Source organism: Rhinichthys klamathensis, unplaced genomic scaffold (genome assembly GCF_029890125.1).
Source record: "Rhinichthys klamathensis goyatoka isolate OS25496 unplaced genomic scaffold, OSU_Roscu_1.1 h1tg000009l_1, whole genome shotgun sequence".
Lineage (NCBI taxonomy): Eukaryota > Metazoa > Chordata > Actinopteri > Cypriniformes > Leuciscidae > Rhinichthys > Rhinichthys klamathensis.
The window spans coordinates 3,554,249-3,572,500 of record NW_026606562.1 but is presented as its reverse complement, the minus strand read 5'-3'; the positions used below and the strand labels follow the sequence as shown (position 1 = coordinate 3,572,500).

The window sequence follows — 18,252 nt, the reverse complement described above, 5'->3', positions numbered from 1 at the left end:
CATTTTAATTTAAGTAATTTTATGTGGTTTTTTTGTCAATTCAAAGTTGTTTTTTTAAGTTTTTCATAAAATATTTATACATTGTTTCGGCATTATTTTAACAAAAACGATTCTTAATAGTTTTAATTTTAGTTTACAATAACAACACAACTGCAAAAATGAGAAAAGGTGCCATAAAAGTGTCATAACAGTAGTTCATATGACTTTGAGTAAGCTTTGTGTGAGGAATAGACTAAACTTTCAGTCATTATTATTTGAATTAACTACGAATGAATTAAGGTTTGATATCAACGACACCAAATGGCATTGGGTTTGAATATGCAGAAGTACAAATAAACCTTACGTGACATCCTGTGGCCACTGCTCTGATTATATGGAAAAGAGCAGCATGAACATTCTGCTAAACATCTTCTTTTGTGCTCCACGGAACAAAGAAAGTCATTTGGGAAACGACACGAGGGCGAGCGAATGTTCATTTGTGGCCGAAGCAATTCTTTAATTTATTTTTCCTCTTGACTAGCACTAGCTTGCAGCAGAGACAAGAAGCCGGTAATTAATTGAAGGACATCGTTAGTTGGAGAGATTCAGGGGGAAAATATCTTGCACTAATTAACATGTGTCTGTGTTTCAATTAACAATGACCTCAATCTCTCAGAAAGCAGGAAAATAAGGGGAAGCTTGTTCGGAAGAGTGGGCTGCGTTTTTACCCTTCTGCCTGCTAGAACACGTGAAACAATATATGTATTCTCTCTCTATGAAAGAAGCGTTCTGTTGGAAATGATTCAGAAGAGGCCTGTATAAACTGACTGAACAATTACACAATCCTCGCTAACTCTAACAGTCGTTATCAACGGCAGTAAACCACAAAAATCAAATAGCTCTGCGGTCTTTTATCAAAACGACAACGTTCCTTCACTTTTCGTGAGCAGGTCAAACGCGTCGCGTTTTCTGAAAGTCATTTTCAGCTGTTTGATTGCAACCTTGCCAGCTGGCTTTGATACCGATGGGAATTGGAGAGATGCGTCTTGTACGTCTTGATCTAAAAATTCTCAGAGCTCTAAATTGCAACACCTCTCTTCCAAAGAAATATATCAAAGACGCTCTGAAAAAGTTGGAAGCACAACATTGACAGTGGGCGAGAAAGGGGGGGTGGTGTTGTGACATTGATGGGAGAAAACTTCGACTGAAGCATACGAGTGTCTAACTACATGCACAACGGAGAACCTTCTAAGTTTAGATACAGTCTCTAGACAAAAGCAACAACCTTGACAATGTACGTTGGCGAAAGAGTGAGATGTGGTATGGGTTTCAAACTAATGTCCATTATTTTCATTATTGTCACCAACCCTTTTTTCCTGAAACCATTCCAGCTAACAGGGAACAGTGAACTTTAGCTACCGTTCTCTCAAAGTTCTTCAAGTAACGTTAATAGAACGTTCGTTCAAAGTTATGTGGTCTTTAACAATGTTCTCAAAACGTTATTTAAACGATTAATCGATTAATCCCGATTAATCGCATCTAACATAAATGTTTGTAAATATATACTTACAGTATATATATATCTTTTTTTTTTACACATACACTAACAGTATACATTATATATATATATATATATATATATATATATATTATATTTACAAACTTTTATATTAGATACAATTAATCGCGATTAATCGATTTGACAGCACTAAATGTTATTTATACATTGTTCATGGAACTTAAAAAAAAAAAAAAAGTTTTAGTTGGACCTTGTTCACTAGCTTTTTTGAATGTTACTAATGGTCAGACAACATTCAAAAGTAACGTTTTCATAATTTTTGCTAAATTATAAAATGGAATATTCCCTTAACATTAGTCTAACCAATAAACAAATAATTGAAACAAAAACAAACTGGACGTTTTGAGCATTTGGGGAACATTCAGAAAAAAACATTTTCATAATTTAATGGCAACCCTAGCAAAACATTCTTAGAATATGTTTGTGTAAGCTGGCATCACGCAATCTTTAGTTGAACAAAAAGAAGGCTAACAGGCTTAAAATGACACCACACAGGAAAAAATGGAGTAGGATTTACTTTTAAACGATTTTCATTTAGAAATTATTAGTAAATTTAACAAATAGAGGCAAGAACAATGACTGAAAAAGTATTTTCTTACCCCAATAATATATAAAACATGCTCCAACAACTTAAAAAAAAATAAAAAAATCACAGTGCATGTGCACACAGCAAGATCTAAAATATAAAATAAACCTTTGTATTGTCAAAAATAGATACCAATGGACCAACAAGAGAAAAAAACGGTATGAAAAATCCTGTCTGTCAAAAAGAAAATTCATAGCATTACCTATAAATGTACCAGACAGGAAAAATATACTCATGTAAGTTGACAAATTTAGCTGGAGGAAGTTCCATAGTGTGGTGGAACATTGTATCAGATTCAGCACTAAACACACTGTGACAGCAAGTTTCGTCAGAAGATCGAATTTGTTTACCTCATACGATAGACAGCCATTATGACACTATCAATCTGTCAATAAGGTGTTTTTTCTTAGAGATAATCACTCAAAAATTGAGTTCTGTCATTATTTATTCACCCTAATTTCGTTCCAAATCTGTATACTGTTATTTTTTCTGTAAAACACAAAAGGAGAATTTTTGAAGAATGTCCATGCAGCTCTTTTCCATATGTAGTCCATAATGACTGTCATGAATGAATGAATGAATGAATGAATGAATAACTATGGAAAAAAAATGGATGCCCCAAAATTCTGACTGATACTGATCATGAAGTCAATTATACTTTTTATGTCATGGCCAATAATCGATAAATGGCTGATATTAAATTCAACATTATTTTCTCTAAAAATATATGAAATTATGTAAATAAGACATCTATATAAACCATAATATAAATACAATTATTATTTTAATACTATGACAAATTAAGTGAAAAATTATTTACATGTAAAATGATTGGTGTTTTAAATGTAAAACTAGGAGGAAATAGGCCGAAATACAATAAAATATCTAATATTGATCATTATATAGGCAATATGGGCTGAAACAAATATATTTAAAACATCTCTAATATTGGTTGATAACTGATGTTGATGTGGTTCTTTGGTCAAGTATGCCTAAAAAAAATCCCTTATCTTTTTAAATGACTTATTATTACTTAAAGTAACTACAATAAAGTAATTTATTTTAATTTCAGTTATGACAAAGTTGAACGATTTAATAAAAGAGTGACGTAAAAGAAAAGTAAAGCGCTTGGTTAGGTAAAATTGTTAGTTTAGAGAAATAGTCATCGATTTGATAATAACTTGAATTACTTGAAAACAGAAACAATTTCCTCCATGAGGAGTTTTGGGAAATAAACAATCTTTCTGGGAGCTCGACTACTATGCTGTATAGAAAAGAGCAGCAAAAATGTCTATTTTCATGTTCCACGGACGAAAGAAAGTCGTACGGGTTTGTAAACGACACGAGGCTGAGCAAATAATGACAAAATTCTGTGCCTTCAACTAAAAGTCCCAGTCGTAATAGTTTTAACAGTCAGAAGTCACATTGCAGGGCAAGAGCCAGGTTTGTTGACTCCAATATACTTGCACTAGCAGTCGATATCTTCCCAAAATCTTTTTTCTTTTAAACAGAGAATCCATGTATGATCAAGTGCCCGAGGACCTCGTGAAGCGCCACACGCTGAACCATCTCAAACTCACTGGAAACAAATAAACAGTAAAGACAAGGGAGAATTTACATGAATCACATGCATGTCATGCTGATAAACTTAGCGTCCTCACGCGGAGCCTGTGCTCTTATCTTAAATGCTGGATTCCTCACAGACGCCTGCAGTGTTTTTAGGGGGTTGGGGAAGCGGGGTTGTTTTGTGGGGCTAAAAATAGTGTCGTAGATCAGAATGTTGAGGAGAATAAGGCCTCGCGCAGATTAAACTGCAGTTAATCGCCTGTCTGCCATGCCGAATTGAAGCGGGACCGTAATGCCATTGTGCGTTAGATGCCTCGTACATGGTGAACTTCAACGAGGAGGTCTCAGAAATCTCGGTGGTGTTTTTTTTTTAGAAGGATGTTTACACTTCACCCTCTTTTTTTCTCCTTCTTAAGTCATTCATCACTTTTTTTTTTTTTTTTTTCCTCTCATTTCCTCAACCAGAGAAGCAATTTGTTTTCCTATAAACTCGCTTTGAGGGAATATCAGTTTGAGGGGTATTGAGTTGACAAGGGACTTAATCAAAGAGCCAAAACTAATGTGCTTTGGTGCAGATTTGTCAAAAATTTAATGGCAACAATTACATCACCGCCACTAATTTTGTACTAGACATTTCGAGGTTGCCATAGAAGCGATGCCATAGAAGAACCATTTCTTGGTTAGAAAAAAGAACCTTTCAGTCAACAGTTCTTAAAAGAACCATGTTTTTTTCTAATGTGAAGATCATTATTATAATCTAAAGAACCTTTTTCAACTGCAAATAACCTTTTGTGCAATTGAAAGGTTCCATGGATGTTAAAGGTTCTTCATGGAACCATCAATGCCAACAAAGAACCAAAAATTGGTGTGGAAACAATGATAGATAGATAGATAGATAGATAGATAGATAGATAGATAGATAGATAGATAGATAGATAGATAGATAGATAGATAGATAGATAGATAGATAGATAGATAGATAGATAGATAGATGGTAATGTTCTTCATAAGGACAGAGCTACGAACATGTCTCAGTACACCCAATTAAAATCCAAAGTTAACTTCAAAGCTAGTTTGTACAGAGAGGCAAAAGAACGGCAACAAAGATCTCTATTCAGTGATTCAGAGAACAAGAATTAGCTGCTCACATGCCAAACAGTTCAGCAGCAAAAATGCCATGAACACAATGAGGTTTTTTATTCAACATAAGTTCAGCTGGTGCGTGCAGTCAAGCTTTTACTTAATTTCTAGGCGATGGAGAACAATTACAATAACTAATCAACTCTATTATTCTACAAACGCCTTAATATTTAGAAATACATTATATAATGTGGATGGACAGACAGATAGAAGGAACAATAGAACTATAGAACGATAGACGGACGGACAGATAGAGATAGATAGAGAGACAGACAGACAGATAGAGATAGAAAGACAGATAGACAGACAGACAGACAGACCTACAGATAGATAGATAGATAGATAGATAGATAGATAGATAGATAGATAGATAGATAGATAGATAGATAGATAGATAGATAGATAGATAGATAGATAGATAGATAGATAGATAGATAGAAACAGACAGTGAACAAAAACTCAATTCTGATTTTGACAATGACGGTGCAAAAACAAATTTGAATCCAAACAAAGATTCAATCTAGGCCTGTTGGAAAACAGCAGCATTTTGTGAAACAAACATACAATATATTCTCTGCACGGTTTCAATTACTTAGCAATAATGCTAAGTCATTCAATCACTCGCGCTGATATGTGCATGATAGTATAAAAGCTTGAGTTGTTCTTACAGTATAACCGTGAATGACAAAAGAGACTGTATTCTGTACACACAAAATCAATTAAATCAGTTTCATCTTTAGATTGAGGGGAAAAACAAAAAGGTTTGACTCTGTATGCAAATTTCTTGCAAGTCTAAATTGGAGGATTGCTGCATTTCCTGGAGCACAAATATTCAATACACTCTCCTGGATAAGTTCAATTACAAAGATGCTCAGTCATTCAGTCACTGACCCAAGCTAATTAGTATTTGCACTAATTGCGAGGGTTCGGCTCCCGGTCAACCTAATTAATTACAGCATCTAAAATCAAATCAGATGTCCAGAAGGAGTGATCACCCAGACCCCTGGCATCCGGAAACCATTAGTATCTCACTTCATCCACACCACACACGTTTATAAAGGCTCCAGTAGAACCAAAGCCTGGTGCCACATATGAAGATAAAAAGAACTTTTTAGCCCTGTATTAAATCATTAAGGAACCAATATGATGATCTAAACAAGTCCAAAACGAAAACGTTGCTTGATACCAACCAATAAAGAACCTTTATAAAGAATGAAGAACCTTTATTTTAAATGTTGAGGAGATTTGAATCAGCTCTTCTCTCGAATTAGCTCTTCTTAACCAGATTAACTAGCCTAATCTAAATTCACAAGTCAACTTGGGTCGCCTAATCTTCTACACAATATACCAGACGCAGTATATCGCTCGCTATGCTTTTGAATGTTATGTCCAGAAAGCTGCGAGTTAAAATTAATTAATACAACGTTCATAAACCTGTAAACTTCACCGTTCCAACCGGTTAGTTGTTCAACTTGTATTACTAGTGCTGCTGAAACAAACGCGCTCCGCTTTTATTGCCATAACAACAGCAGCGGTTTCCTACGGGATAACTGCGCGAGTCCGAACCATCTCTCACTTCTGTCCCGATCAGATTTACATCGGGATGCATTTACCGAGAGCTATACAGACACCATATGGATACATAAAAAGATGTCTGACATAATGATTCCGTCTTACCTGGTAATAATGAAGTTGAATGCGCTGTGAACACGACGCGAATTCGGATGATAACACTATATATTCCCCGCTGATGTCCACATTGTCAGTGCCAGGCGCTTACTGTATGAGAGAAAACCCCGATGTCAGAGAGAGAGAGAGAGAGAGAGAGAGAGAGAGAGAGGGGGAGAGGGAGAGAGAGAGAGGGGGAGAGGGAGAGAGGGAGAGAGGGAGGGCTAAAGGAGATAGGACCGACCATCCTATCCAATTACAAAAAGACAAATGAGGGTTAAAAGGAACAACAACAATGCACAACCATATGCCGAGGGCAAAACTCACTGCGTTGGTTTTTTCAACCTGTTCTTTCAAGGTAATAAGAAATTAGTCTAACATTTTCTCGAAATAGTAGCCTACCATGACTATCCTTCGCGCAAGTGCTCAAGTTAGGATATTATGAAGTCATTAGTGCCTGACTGAAAAATATTCGATTCCACAGCGCCTGACTGAAAAATATTCAATTGAACAGCGCCTGACTTAAAAATATTCAATTGAACAGCGCCTGACTGAAAAATATTCCATTCGACAGCGCCTGACTGAAAAATATTCAATTCGACAGCGCCTGACTGAAAAATATTCAATTCGACAGTCCCTGACTGAAAAATATTCGATTCGACAGTGGCAAACTGAAAAAAATTTAATTCGACAGCGCCTGACTGAAAAATATTCAATTGAACAGCGCCTGCCTGAAAAATATTCCATTCGACAGCACCTGACTGAAAAATATATCCCATTCGACAGCGCCTGACTAAAAATATTCGGTTCGACAGCGTCTGACTGAAAAATATTCGGTTCGACAGCGCCTGACTAAAAATATTCGGTTCGACAGTGTCTGACTGAAAAATATTCGGTTCAACAGCGCCTGACTGAAAAATATTTGATTCGACAGCCCCTGACTGAAAAATATTCCATTCGACAGCGCCTGACTGAAAAATATTCGATTCGACAGCCCCTGACTGAAAAATATTCCATTCGACAGCGCCTGACTAAAAATATTCGGTTCGACAGCGTCTGACTGAAAAATATTCAGTTCGACAGCGGCTGACTAAAAATATTCGGTTCAACAGCGTCTGACTGAAAAATATTCGGTTCGACAGCGCCTGACTAAAAATATTCGGTTCTCGACAGCGTCTGACTGAAAAATATTTGATTCCTCAGTGCCTGACTGAAAAATATTCCATTCGACAGCGCCTGACTGAAAAATATTTGATTCCTCAGTGCCTGACTGAAAAATATTTGATTCCTCAGTGCCTGACTGAAAAATATTCCATTCGACAGCACCTGACTGAAAAATATTCCATTCGACAGCACCTGACTAAAAATATTCGGTTCGACAGCGCCTGACTGAAAATATTCGGTTCGACAGCGCCTGACTGAAAAATATTTGATTCCACAGTGCCTGACTGAAAAATATTCGGTTCCACTGCGCCTGACTGAAAAATATTCCATTCCACAGCACCTGACTAAAAATATTCGGTTCGACAGCGCCTGACTGAAAATATTCGGTTCCACAGCACCTGACTGAAAAATATTCGGTTCCACAGTGCCTGACTGAAAAATATTCAATTCGACAGCGTCTGACTGAAAAATATTCCGTTCGACAGTGCCTGACTAAAAATATTCGGTTCGACAGCGTCTGACTGAAAAATATTCGGTTCGACAGCGCCTGACTGAAAAATATTCCATTCGACAGCGCCTGACTGAAAATATTCCATTCGACAGCGCCTGACTAAAAATATTCGGTTCGACAGCGTCTGACTGAAAAATATTCGGTTCGACAGCGCCTGACTAAAAATATTCGGTTCGACAGCGCCTGACTGAAAAATATTTGATTCCTCAGTGCCTGACTGGAAAATATTCGATTCGACAGCGCCTGACTGAAAAATATTTGATTCCTCAGTGCCTGACTGGAAAATATTTGATTCCTCAGTGTCTGACTGAAAAATATTCCATTCGACAGCACCTGACTGAAAAATATTTGATTCCTCAGTGCCTGACTGGAAAATATTCGATTCGACAGCGCCTGACTGAAAAATATTCGGTTCCACAGCGCCTGACTGAAAAATATTCGGTTGGATTCTTCACAAGTTTTCAATTTAATTCGAAATGAAAAAAAAAGAAGAGATTTGACAGGACTGATACCTTTTTTTTTGTGGATTTTGTTCAAACTGCACTTGCTACAGTGATGGGCTGAAGGAGAAACAAGATTTGTTTTTATTATTATTATGATTCTGCAGAGGCATTTGAACTGTCATTAACAGATGAAAAATAATCTATACAAAGATTCGATTTGAGTCATCAAAGGTCCTGCATCATAAATCAGGAAATATCACAAAAGAACCAAAACAGAAAAAAAAGTATTTCTTGTTGTGGTCAGTAGTATTTATAGATGCATTTAGTTTGTAAACCAGACATCAACATTTTAATAACTTAATAACTGACCTCAAAATAGTGGTTTAAGTGCACTGAAATATATTCTTATATGAAATCTATGAATATGAACATGAACCGAATATGAATCATGAATATGAATCTTCAGAACGTGCTTATTTGAATGTACACTCACCGGCCACTTTATTAGGTACACCTGTCCAACTGCTCGTTAACACTTAATTTCTAAGCAGCCAATCACATGGCGGCAACTCAGTGCATTTAGGCATGTAGACATGGTCAAGACAATCTCCTGCAGTTCAAACCGAGCATCAGTATGGGGAAGAAAGGTGATTTGAGTGACTTTGAACGTGGCATGATTGTTGGTGCCAGAAGGGCTGGTCTGAGTATTTCAGAAACTGCTAATCTACTGGGATTTTCACGCACAACCATCTCTAGGGTTTACAGAGAATGGTCCGAAAAAGAAAAAACATCCAGTGAGCGGCAGTTCTGTGGGCGGAAATGCCTTGTTGATGCCAGAGGTCAGAGGAGAATGGCCAGACTGGTTCGAGCTGATAGAAGGGCAACAGTGACTGAAATAACCACTCGTTACAACCGAGGTATGCAGCAAAGCATTTGTGAAGCCGCAACACGCACAACCTTGAGGCGGATGGGCTACAACAGCAGAAGACTCCACCGGGTACCACTCATCTCCACTACAAATAGGAAAAAGAGGCTACAATTTGCAAGAGCTCACCAAAATTGAACAGTTGAAGACTGGAAAAATGTTGCCTGGTCTGATGAGTCTCGATTTCTGTTGAGACATTCAGATGTTAGAGTCAGAATTTGGCGTAAACAGAATGAGAACATGGAACCATCATGCCTTGTTACCACTGTGCAGGCTGGTGGTGGTGGTGTAATGGTGTGGGGGATGTTTTCCTGGCACACTTTAGGCCCCTTAGTGCCAATTGGGCATCGTTTAAATGCCACGGCCTACCTGAGCATTGTTTCTGACCATGTCCATCCCTTTATGGCCACCATGTACCCATCCTCTGATGGTTACTTCCACCATGTGAGAAAGCTCTACATTTTCTTGAACATGACAATGAGTTCACTGTACTAAAATGGCCTCCACAGTCACCAGATCTCAACCCAATAGAGCATCTTTGGGATGTGGTGGAACGGGAGATTCGCATCATGGATGTGCAGCCGACAAATCTGCGGCAACTGTGTGATGCCATCATGTCAATATGGACCAAACTCCCTGAGGAATGCTTCCAGCACCTTGTTGAATCTATGCCACGAAGAATTGAGGCAGTTCTGAAGGCAAAAGGGGGTCCAACCCGTTACTAGCATGGGGTACCTAATAAAGTGGCCGGTGAGTGTATATTAACCACTATTTCAGAATGTAATTAAGCATTATACAGTGCTGCTATTTAAATTAAGGACATAAGATGGTAAACTTTAGATTTATGGTGAAACTATGATAATGAAAGTCTCATCTCATTTTGTGATCAAGTTGATCAACTTTACAGCTCATTTGCTTGCAGAATAGCCCTGATTTTATAGGCATTATAAAATCCATTTGCACACTGAAATCCATTCGGCTACCGTGGACAGACTCGTCAGTCTTCAGCTGCTTAGCATCCAGACTGAAGACACAGCATTATGCATTATATTGATCAACAATAAATAGATGAATGAATAAATTCAACATAAACAGGGCACACTGGCATGTCCTAAGAAATACTGCCATCTAGTGACAATACATCGTCTGTATATCAACACTGAAATTATTATTATAATAACCACGAACTGCACAGGCCCAACCACTATGATAAATCATTTTCAAATAATTTAATTAAACTTAATCTTAGTCTTAATAAATTGACCAGGTCAAATAAAGATTTACTGAAGATAAATCTAGTGAGACTTTTTGTCAATAACTTGATTAGCCTATATTAAATGTAAATTACTTATTCAAGTCCAAACTCAAAACACATTAATATACATGCAGATTAAATCAATTAGATGTACCTGCTGTGATTTTGAATTTGCTTGGTCATATCGCGTAAGCTCTTTCTCCCCGCAGGTGTTTCTGGACAGACAGTCTCTCGCTATCTTATGGTGTTACTGGCAGTCTTTCTCCGTCCCTGGATGTTTTAATTAATTTTCCTGCTGTAAAAATGATATAAAGTCAGCGGGAGCCTGAAGCTGCCTTTCTCAATATTCTTCGGCCTTGTAACGAGCAGCGGAGGGCCACTCTGGGTCACAGAAATCTTTCATTTCAGCCGGAGAGAGATGATTTGAACACTAGACGTGGCTTCCTGTTGATTACTAATGATCCCAGAAGTCTGCTGCCATATTCGTCACGCTAAATTCCAAAGAGATGCAAAGTGAATATTTATAGGGCTGTCCAAGCGATTACAGATTCAATCTATAGAGCTGTATGATTCTTGATGAGTTGATAATCACGCTTTTTTTTTTTTTTTTTTTTTTTTTATGATTTCGATTCTCACGCGATTCTGAACAGACGACTGAACAAAATCACATCATTTACTATAGCTTCTGACATAATGTTAATTGCTGCAGTCTATTTAAAATGTTTAATTTGAATTGAATTATTATTATTTTTTATCGGATTGAAAGAATGATTCAATGACTCACTCATAAATACTACACTTGTGTACACATTACCCAGATAGCACACGTACATCTGCAAGATGTCTGTTAAAGATCACTTCATCTGGAAAGCATCTGGTGTTTACTAACATCTGATAGACATCTTTAAGATGTCAGTTTAACATACATTCTAAATCATTACATCTTAAAGACATCTTCTAAACGTCTATTTGACATCTGACAGGAAACGTCCTATAGACGTATTGCAGATGAGCAAACACTAAAAAATACGTCTTCCAGATGTAAACACACACATCAAATAGACGTCTCTGTGATGTACGTGTGCTATCTGGGTAGCCTGGATGAATCAGCGTTTTTGAACGAATCTCTTGAATGAATGATTGAGAGTACGTTTACACGACAACGATATGCTTAAAACGGAGAAGTTTTCCTTTGAGTTTTCCGCGTACAGATCCCCTTTCACACAGATCTGCTAAAACGACTAAAAACGCTGTATTCTGCTCCAGGCCATTAGATGGCGATGACACACTATAGACTGAACACGTAATACGCATGTGCATGACGTCTCCGTTTTCAGAGATTCGCGTTTTTGTTGTTTACACGGAGACTGTTTTCAAAAACGTGCACTTTGAAACCCGTTTTCAAAAGTCTGCGTTTTCAGGAACCCAAAACGCCTTTATCGTGTAAACGAACGGCCAAAACGCATAACAAGTTGACATACGTTTTTAAGTCATTTGTCGCCACCTACTGGTGTAACGATGTAATTGATACAATCGTTATTTGAAGCAGCAAGTTACTTTCAAAAGGATTTAGTAGAAATCAGTGTTTTTATCCGAGCTATAAACTTTTATCCCAGTATACTTCTATGATAATTTGAATATTTGTAACACAGAATCAACGATACTGTGTGGTTGAAATTTTTGAATGTTACGGTATGATTTTGTCATTACAAAAAAAAAAAGTAGCTTCTGAAAGAATTATTTGATTCAACATAGAATTTATTACACACATTTTTAGGGTCTGTTTACACAACACAGTTTTCAACTAAAAACGGATTTTTATGCGTTTTGGCCGTTCATTTACACGACAATGGCGTTTTGGGGGCCTGAAAACACAAACTTTTGAAAAAAGTGCAAGTTTTTGAAAACGATACTGTCATTGTCTCCGTGTAAACTGTAAAAATTTAAATTACGTTAATTTAAATTACGCATACATATTACGTAGGCGCGTAGTGTTTCTTTATAAAGTGAAACGCCATCTACTGGCCTGGCATGCATAATACAGTGATTTTAGTCGTTTTCACCAGTGGCGGCTCCTGCAAAATCTCTCAGGGGGGGCAAATGTTTGGATGATTGATAAGGATAAGGTCCACCCATGCAATGGATAATTTAACAGCTTAAGCATGTAAAGGCAACTTCACTACTTTAAGATTGTGTCGCAGACCTGACAAAATAAATACATTTATTTTAGTTATAAAATAATTTATTTATTATAATATAAATATAGAGATACAAGGTTTTCCATCCCGACAGCAACAATGTATCAGGCAGAATCCATATTGTATTATCTCCCTATTTTTTCAAAAATTAATGCTATAGGTCACCCTTTACATCTGTCAATGTGTTTTACAAATATTTTACCAATGGAAAGCATTAAAAGAGCTTGGAAATTATTTTGGGGGAAAAAAAAGTTCTCTTTCGTTTCCTGAAAAGTAACAGTTTTGGACATACAAGGCTTCCGTCCGACAGCGCTGATGGTGTGTGTGTGTGTGTGTGTGTGTGTGTGTGTGTGTGTGTGTGTGTGTGTGTGTGTGTGTGTGTGTGTGTGTGTGTGTGTGTGTGTGTGTGTGTGTGTGTGTGTGTGTGTGTGTGTGTGTGTGTGTGTGTGTGTGTGTGTGTTATTACGTTAATTACCATTTTACCAAAATTCAAGCTCAAATGGAGTTTGACAAGGGTTTTTGACCAGTAAATGTATTTTCAATCCACTCAGATAGTTTAAGTTATTGTATTAAAGATTCCACTAGGTGGCGACAAATAATATTGTTGACTGAATCGTTGACGTGTAGGATAAAGATTGTGTTGTGTGTTCAAATGGAAATGTACAAATTTCAAAGTACAATGCTAGGAGTAAAAAAAGACTGCTACCATCCTTTCCTAAACTGATTGTAAAAACAAAGTGAGATTTTCCAACACTCGAGTATTAAAATGTTCAGCAATACCTCTTTAGACAGCCTCTGCTTGTCTTCTTCTCCCAAGGCCCTCCTAGATCGTGTTGTTCCTGTTGCTACTTGCTCCTGCTCAATGTATGCTGATAACTACGACGGGCTGAATGGTATTTATTTTAATGACACGATAAATGACTGCGTTTGCCATGACGTTGTTCAAGTTCAGCTGGCCTCAACGCGCGAGTCGCGAGATGTCCCAACAGTCTCTCTCGCTCTTGTTCTTTTTTATTTTTATTTTTTTTAATCACATTTGATAAAGATATTATAGTAGTGTTTCATTTTTTCTTGTTATTCAAATTCAAAATTGTTTTTAAATATTATTTGTCACTTAATCTTAAAGATATTTAATAGTGTATGTTTGTTCCTATGGTTTGTTCCCACCAATCGCTGCACAAGTTAAGGATACGTATGATGACGTAAGCACGTTAGTGCGAGCCCTCCCGGAACCCATAGAGAATGCATTGCAGTGCCTCCAATTCGAAAAAAAAACATCTTTGAATGGAAGTCTATGGGAACACTCGGGGCGATTCTCAGCCAGAGTGAAATCGCCCAAAAAGAGGCGGTACTCCACAGAACGTGACATGACGCTGATTGGATTATAGTGACACGGACCCGGCTAGCGTAACTCTGTGGTTGAATGAGATTGTGAATGTGATTGAAAAAGTCACTTTCACACTTTGGTGGTGCGTCGCCCAATCGCCCTAATGAAGAAACCGCCCCTGGTTTTCACGGATCTGCGTTTACGACAAAACAGAAAGGAAAAAAGTTTTTTGTAAACAGCCCCTTAGGCTACAATGGCCATGATCTGTTTTCAGAAGCTCCATCTGTATTTAGTTATATTTACAGAGCATTTATTGCAGCTCAGAGGTGGCATGAATGCATTTACACTGCAATTACAGCTGCATAAAAATACCACAAGATTAATAAATGGGTATTAAAGGGATAGTTCTCCCAAAAATGAAAATTCTGTCATAATTTTCTCACCCTCATGTCGTTTCAAACCTGTACGACTCTTCTTTCTTATGTGAAACATAAAAGTGTCTTAGTATTTTTTTGTTCATAATGGAAGTCAATGGTAACCAAAACAGTTTGGTTACCAACATTCATCAAAAATCTATTGGCTACATCACACAGTTATTGCCCTGCATCTGAATGCGTTAAAAATAAGTTTACCTTTTTAAATTGTATTTATTTATGTGCTCTGTAGGCCTATCAGTTACTGTGGCACACAGTACACTTGTTTATTAAGTGTGTTACGTTAAGTATGAAAACCTAATCTGTGCTTTGGCTTGTCGTTCCGTGGTTCCTTGAATTAATTACAACAGTGTAATTATGCGTGTATATTTAACTGGGCTGAAACTGATACACTAGTGTTTGAGTTCATGTAGAATGAAGGCAGTGGTAAATGTGGTCATGTGACAGTGAGAAATGGCCACAGGTGATCTGGTATCATATGTCACCTATTTCCATTGTTGTAGAGCTGTTTAGTCAATAGTTAGAGACACAAAAGCAGCATGTAAAGCGTCACGCACACAATCACAAAATAAATAATCATTTATTCGCCCTCATGTTGATCCAACCCTTTATTCTTTCATTTGCAGAACATTTTAACTATAATGTTCACACTGCTCTTTTTCTTTTTTTCTTTTTTTAACCACTGTATGACCAGGGTAGTCCATTCCCTAATGAATGACTCTTATGAGCCAGTTCTTTTAAGTGAATAAAAAACAAGCAGCATGATCATTGTGTAAGCTTTTAAGCTGGTTCTTTTTTTGTGTGTGAATCAAAAGCATGACCAATGTAGTCCTTACAAACAAGCAGCTTATATGAGTAACTCTAGTGATTACAAGTCATAAAGTGCAGCAAGTGTAGTCCATTTCCTGTAGTGACTTTAGTGAATGAAAACACAACCAGTGTAGTCTAACCAATTCCCAATGACTCGGTTGAGTCGGTTCTTTTTATTGAATCAAAAACATACAGTGTGATCAGCGAAGGACTGACCGAACGAAAGACTTATAGGAACCGGTTCTTTTTAGCGAATCCAAAACATATGCACTGCGTCCGAATATAGGGCTATACCTTCATGTAATAGTAAGTAAGTTTCAAACCAAATGCAGTACGTACTATATAGGCTAGTATGAGATTTCAGACGCAGTAACGGTGCGACCCGTGAAGCTCGACTCAGGAACGAACGAACGACTCTTAGGAAACGGTTCTTTTTTTAGTGAATCAAAAACAAATTACGATCCATTTTGCCAGTAGAATTTTATAAAAACAAAATGAATGAATAAATGGAATAATTAATTAAATGTTGTTAACACGTGTGCTTAGTTGTTTAATTGTTTATTATTTTTATTTGTATAATTGTTTGCTGATTTTTAATTGTTTTGTCTCAATTATTAGATTGCTTTTATTACTTTTATGGTGCTTTTTATCCTTGTTCGACCATGGTCAATATATCATGGAAGCTTGATTCCGCCATTGAATAAAAAATAAAAATGTAATTGTGACTTTTTATCTCACAATTCTGACTTTTCATTTGCGCAGAATCGCTTGATATAAACTTTTGTGAGTTATAAAGTCATAATTACGTGAAATTCTGACATTTTTCTTGCAATTCTGTCTTTTTTTCTCACAATTATGGCTTTTTTCTTGCAATTTTGACGTTTTCCCTCGCATTTGTAAAATTCTGACTTCTTTTCTCTGAATTTCAAGATAAAAAAACTTTTTTTATTTTATTCTGTGGCGGAAACAAGCTTCCATACTGGCTATATGCTTTCATAAAAGAGCAGTATCAGCAAAATGTCACCTTATTTCTTTACAAATAAAAGCCCTAGAGGTTTGGAATGACGTGATGGTGAGTAAACGATGACAGAAGTTTTTCCCTACGCCCTTTGTGTCTGGGGCAACAGTTGTTACACTGTGAAAGGGAAGACTGAGGTGGGGGTCAGTAGCATATGTTTCCTTTTATATGCCACATAATGCCAGTCTGGCATCTTCTTTTTGACATGAACTTCAAGTGACACGAGCATTTGTCTCTGGTAAACAACTATAAATGGTTTTGACGGCTTTTCTTGAGTGATTTATGGTACCTGCCTTCAGTCACTTATAGCGCACACCTGCATTTGCTTCTCATCGCGTCAATGCCGAAATATCAATGCTTCTACGATCATAATCCCAAAACGGAGATAGTCTTTACTTTTAAAAGTCTATGATATTTCAGATCTGGGTAATTAAGTATCTTGGGCGAATCAAATGGTGTCAGAATTGACAGACATGCCAACTGGTGTCCCGAGTGCGAACGGCAATGAGAAATACCGGAGATTTTGCGGGATTTCAGAGCGAGTGTAAACGGCGGGAAGCGTGTCGAGGTGTGAACGGGTTCCAGACAGTCATAAGTGCAACACGACAGGCATGCAGTGGTCTAGAGGTATTCAGTGTCCCAGATATAGTAATGATGACAATAGGGATTGTAATTGAATACTCTTTCGGTGATAAAGCAAGTGACAATGACTCTGTCCGACTCTGTTTCACAGTGTTCGGTTCATTTTGGAGGGGTGTGAAGCTCTGAAGCTTTTCTTCAAATTCAAAGGTTGATCCCTTTTAAGGAGGACTCTTCGGGACAGAAGCATACCTCCCTCTAGTGGTTAATAGCAATGCAGCTTTTCTGTTTGCACATCCAATAATCCATTCCAACAGCTTTTGGGATTTCGATTAGGAATTTGTTAAAGTTTGTATCACTGTTGTTCTGCAATTTATTTTGTCCTTTCATTGCTAAAATGGAAAAATTTTCTGTTCATTTTCTTGTTATCCAGATTATTTGGGGAGCCCCAAGATTAGCCCATGTGAACCATTTTGTATTTTGCATAATATTGAATAAAACCTGTTATATAGCCTACCTTGTATGTAGTGTTGCCTATATCTTATCTAAAATGTGCTTTACGACACATTTAGCCGATTTTCAAAACATTTTAATCCGTATTTTAACAGGGAACTCTGGCTTACGTTCTGGCAAAGGTTCTCTCAAAGTTATGAACAAACGTTCAAAGTAAATCGGTCTTTAATAAGGTTATTAAAACAAAAATGTTATTTACAGGACGAAACATTTTGGTTGGATGTTAGTGTAATCTTTTTTGAAGGGGTCATCGGATGTCCACACTTTCCACAAGTTGGTATGATTCTTTAGGGTCTTCATGTAAAGTTTGTAACATACTTAGGTTAAAATTCCTTAATGGTTGTGTAAAACAACACCCTTTTTACCTCCTCAAAAACAGCTCTGTTCACAGCGACCCGTTTCGGTGCATGTCTCTTTAAATGATAATGAGCAACAGCTGACCCCACCCCTCTCTTCAATGGGGCGTGTCACAGAAGACACATAAAGTGCTGCCTTGGCGGACAGTATACAAATGGCTGAGGGCGGAAATATGCTAATACAGGAAATATGCTAATACG

The 18,252-nt window shown here is 37.2% G+C and overlaps 2 protein-coding genes across 4 annotated transcripts in view; one reads left to right on the top strand and one right to left on the bottom strand.

Moving 5' to 3' along the window:
* The window catches only part of pcbp4 (poly(rC) binding protein 4), an 80,357-nt gene extending 73,705 nt beyond the window's left edge, over positions 1 to 6,652 (bottom strand). For all 3 annotated transcript variants that reach the window (XM_056260578.1, XM_056260579.1, XM_056260580.1), the window contains exon 1: positions 6,528 to 6,652. The gene's annotated coding sequence lies outside the window, so the exon portion shown is untranslated. The remainder of the gene's footprint in view (positions 1 to 6,527) is intronic.
* Positions 1 to 18,252, top strand: part of rbm15b (RNA binding motif protein 15B) — a 270,324-nt gene that overhangs the window by 95,393 nt on the left and 156,679 nt on the right. The gene's annotated exons all lie outside the window — the stretch shown is intronic.